The sequence below is a fragment of the Sesamum indicum genome, linkage group LG10, assembly GCF_000512975.1.
Source record: "Sesamum indicum cultivar Zhongzhi No. 13 linkage group LG10, S_indicum_v1.0, whole genome shotgun sequence".
NCBI classification, from domain to species: domain Eukaryota; kingdom Viridiplantae; phylum Streptophyta; class Magnoliopsida; order Lamiales; family Pedaliaceae; genus Sesamum; species Sesamum indicum.
In genome coordinates this window covers 7,689,107-7,693,901 of record NC_026154.1, presented here as the reverse complement: position 1 = coordinate 7,693,901, position 4,795 = coordinate 7,689,107, and positions in this window count along the sequence as shown.

Below are 4,795 nucleotides of genomic sequence, written 5' to 3'. Positions count from 1 at the left end.
AAATATATTAAAATATGACATGAAATTTATATGTATCATATTAAATAATAATTTTAATTATAGAAAAAAATATAATTTACTAAGTTGTTGATTAAATTTATTTTTGTATAAAGATTAAATGTATAAATAAAAGTACCATAATTTATTATTATCAAAAATAAAATGTATGAAATTGATTAATATTTATAACATATGGTCAATTTTTAGTATAAAATTGATAAAGTATTGAATATGAAATTAAATATATAAAAAATTTAAAAGATAAAAATATATACAAAAACAAAAAAAAAACTCACAAGCCGGTGAACAGAGAAGATTGAGGTCGAGCTCGTAGCTGAGTCGAGCCCAAATTTTTCGAGCCCGTGAGCCGGCTCAACTCATCTGCCACCCCTAAATTATTGTAGCTTCTTAAGGTCTTTGCTGACTCTTAATATGTATCTCCACATAAAAAAATCCCCCACTTATTAAGTTGTGTCCATATATGGAGCTTTATAAGTAGTCAGTAGGATACCTTTAGACTGAGTTAATTAATTTTTTATTATAAAAAAAAATATTTTATTATAATTTTTTTAATTAACTAACAAAAACATGTCATTAAAATATGGCGAAAAAAATGCAAAATCCCAAAAGTTGGGATACAAAATCCCGACTTCAAGTCGGGATTCTAAATCCCGACCTCAAGTCGGGATTCTAAAAGTCGGGATTCTAAATCCCGACTTGGTATTTTTCCCTTTTTTTTCGTTTAATTATATTTATATAATTTAATTTATATATAATTAATTTTAACAACATACTAAAATCCAAAAATTAATAAAATTAACATTGTATTAACTTAAAAAATTTCAATTAAGAGTACAAATTTAATAGTTATTTATTTTGTACAATTGTAAAAAATAACATTAAATGTATAAATTAAAAGTGTATATTTTTGTACAATTGTAAAAAATACAAAAAGTATACAATTAATCCTGGCTACCCGGTACTGGCACATCTGATTGTATTGAAGAATTTCTTTGTTGTGCTTGTTGTCGTGCACGCCTTTGCGCCCAATCCATCTCGTTGTGAATACGTGTTGTTTGATTTCGACCAGGGCGTGAAGAGATGTGAATAGTAGGATCGTGGACCAACTCAAATCCCGGTACATCCCAATAATTTTCGGAATGCACAGGTTCAAATGACTTAGAATATGTATTCTTATAAGTCATTATATCATAATAATCCTTCACCATTGATGCAGCATTAATCATGTATGCAGCGCATACCTTTTGAGCGTGACTGCAAAGAATACCAAATTGAGTCCATTTGCCGCAAGAACATTCTCGATTCGCAATTTTGACAACATAGGTGTTGACTCTATGTCCACCGTGACGTCTTGTAACAATCGAGGCGGACTGTTGGAACTGATGGTATTTGGTGACGGTATGTTCAACAGAATTTTGATGCCAACGTGTGAACATCTTATATGCAAATTCCGTCCACAGTTGGTTGTTGGCCAACATTACAGTGCTTCTTGCTAACCTCTCACGAAAATAATGGACACTTCGCTGAAACGTCATCTCAGCAATTGCTGTCAACGGTAGGCGGCGAGCCCCTTTCAATACTCCATTTATGCATTCCGACATATTTGTCGTCAGAATTCCACATCGTCATCCACCGTTATGTGATGCTGTCCATTTTTCCTTGTCGATCCTATCTAACCACTGAAACGCCTCTAGTGACGAGCTCTTTATCTCCTCCATAATGCGTTTGAATTTTCTGATCTGATATTCAGAGCCAGCTCTCCAACAAAGATCCTTCAACACAATATTTTTGTATTTACTGTTGAAATTGGAACACACATACCGCAAGCAATATCGGTGCACGCCGTTAGGTGGCACGAAATCCGGCATTCACGTAACAGCTCTTGTGATACCAGCATGGCGGTCAGAAATAAGGCAGATACCCCGTCGCCCTCGCCACTTCCAAGATAAATGTGATTCTTCATCGACAATTGCAAAAGCAAGAGGAAGTACCTGTTGATTTCCATCCATGGCAGCAGCAATCAACATCTTGTGCTTGTACTTTGTGTATAGATGGGTCCCATCTACACTGATAAGGTTGCGACAGGGTTGGAACCCTTCAATACACGGCTTGAACGCCCAGAATACGTATCCTATCACATATGCACTGGTTGATGTGTCGCGGGCTTTATGTTGCCATTCAATAATCGTTCTTGGATTATATTTTTGGAGAGCTCCCAAGTATTTGGGTAGCTTTTGAACGGAGCTCTCCCATGTGCCATAAACCATCTCATGTGCCATCTTCAGACTGTACCATGCCTTTTGATATGGTATATCATATCCGGTATGGTCTTTCACAGTCTGGATGACATGCTTGATTCCGTACGATGGGTTGCATTTTACATGTCCTAACAATAAAGAAGCAACATATACTCTATCTAAATTACCATGTTCGAGGGGCATTTGATTCAATATACATGTATGGTCCCCTCCGTATTTTGTTATTGTCTACCTTCCCATTTTTTATTTGTAAATGCCTCGCAGCTCCCATCTACACCGCATAGCTGAAAAAAATAAACACGAATCAGCCGAATAATTTTGTATGCTTAGACATATACGATAAAAAAATATATATATATATACCTTCGGTGGTATGATTACACAATACTTTCCACTTGGTCTTTGAACTCTCAGGTACCCAATACTCCCGTCGGGCATATCGTATTGAGTGATCTTTCACCGCCTCGATTAAAGCTTCTTTATTTTTGAAAAGCATTCCCACATCAAGTCTGCCTTCATTTTTGTCATAAAAATTTTGCATATCTTAAGTTCGGTACATCAATGGAATCCACTGGTACCTCCGGGAATGTTTGTTCGAAAAATGGTATGGAGCGGTAAAATGTTTGCTGAGTAGTTCGATGTGGCGTAACCGGTTGAGAGGATGTTGACGTACCTTGTGCAACATTTTCGGCCACAACATTTATGTCAACATCTTCTATTCCATCCTCCGGTGGAATTGGATAATCCACTTCATCCGGTTCGGAAGCTGCATCTGATTCATTAGCCAGGCTGTCCGCAATAGGGTCTTCTGGCTCGGCAATATCTTGTGCAGAAGTTGGTATAAAATGGAAGGTGGATGGAGTATGTGAGTGGGTGGGCTTTGTGTAATTAAGTTCAATATTATCGAGCCCTTATATGACAGACACCACATTCGGAGTATAACACTCTGTATCATAATTTGATGTGCCTGCACCAAATCGGTGTTAGAAGTACCTGCATCGAAATTAGAGTTATAGGTACCTGTGAAATTTTCATAGTTGGAGGATGACGAAAATCCTTGGCTCGATAACATCGCCATGTATTCCCCCCACTGTTGACTCATCTGTGAGTTGTCATCCACCAACTAGGATTTTATGGAGTTTACAGGTGCGGACGCCTTCAATTAAATCAACACCTCATCACTGCATTAGTGGAGAGGTGGCGATTGGAGACGCACACTTTTTATTTTCGTATAGGGGAAGCCACAATTACTCTACAAGATGTATAAATAATTTGGGCACTCCCAATAGATGGCGAGCCGGTGACTGAAATTGATTTCGACCGTACAACACAACAATGGCAAGAATATTGCCTTACTTATATAGGCTTTAGCCCGGATGCAAATGTGTTGAAGGGCTCGAGACTACAGACATCCGCAATTATATCTCATTTGGCGGCGGTCGAAATCACTTATAATACTCCCCAGGCTATCGTCGTCCAGTACGCACGTGCCGTTGCATTACTTCTATTTGGGGGATTGATGTGCCCAGATTCCTCAAGTAACTATGTCTCATTGCTATATCTTTCAAAATTAGAAGATATAGAAACCGCGAGAAACTATAGTTGGGGGAGTGCTGTGCTGGCATTTTTATATTGCGAATTGTGCAATGCCAGCACAAAAGGCAAAGCGGCAATTGGTGGAGCGCTGCAATTGCTACAGGTAAAATTGACTTAAAAAGTCTTACACATTTTTTTTTTTGCTATTGATATTCATTAATAACACATATTTGTATTGTTCGTGTAAATTTGTGCATGGTCACGGATTACGCCACTTTGTCCTGGACTTGGTGCCCAACGGCTATTTATGGGCCAAGTGCAAATGGAACTTTGTCCTGGACTTGGTGCCCAACGGCTATTTATGGGCCAAGTGCAAATGGACAACAATCGCTGGCTCCTAGCAACACCATATGGTGCTACTTGGAATTGTCAGCACACTTTCACCACTATAGTTCGGGGAACTGTACGAGTCATACGAGAAATTTTGGATGAGATGCAGGCGGATCAGGTAACTTATTTTTAATATTATTCGTATATTTATACCGTGAATTAAATTCGTATTAATTTACATCTTTGTATTTATTACAGTTCATATGGCAGCCGTATGACATGGACTCGGATGTCATTATGGCTTACGCCGATAAATTGAACCCCCAGTTATGGAGGTCATCCATTCCGTTGATATTCTATGCAATAGTTGAAATGCATCGTCCCGAACGGGTTGTTCGCCAATTCGGGATGAGGCAGAATGTACCAGAATCGACGAATACCCGTGATATGAGCCTCCATTAGATTTCCCGTAAAAATCACGCGGGCACAGATTGGTCCCTGCAACACATACAATATATCACTAGATGGCAAAGACGATATGACACGGTTGTACATAGGCCACTCATTTCCAATAGAAGGGAAACAGAACGAGGTTATTGGAGTGGTACTACAACATAACAAGAAATTTCGTGTCGTCATCTACTGATAGA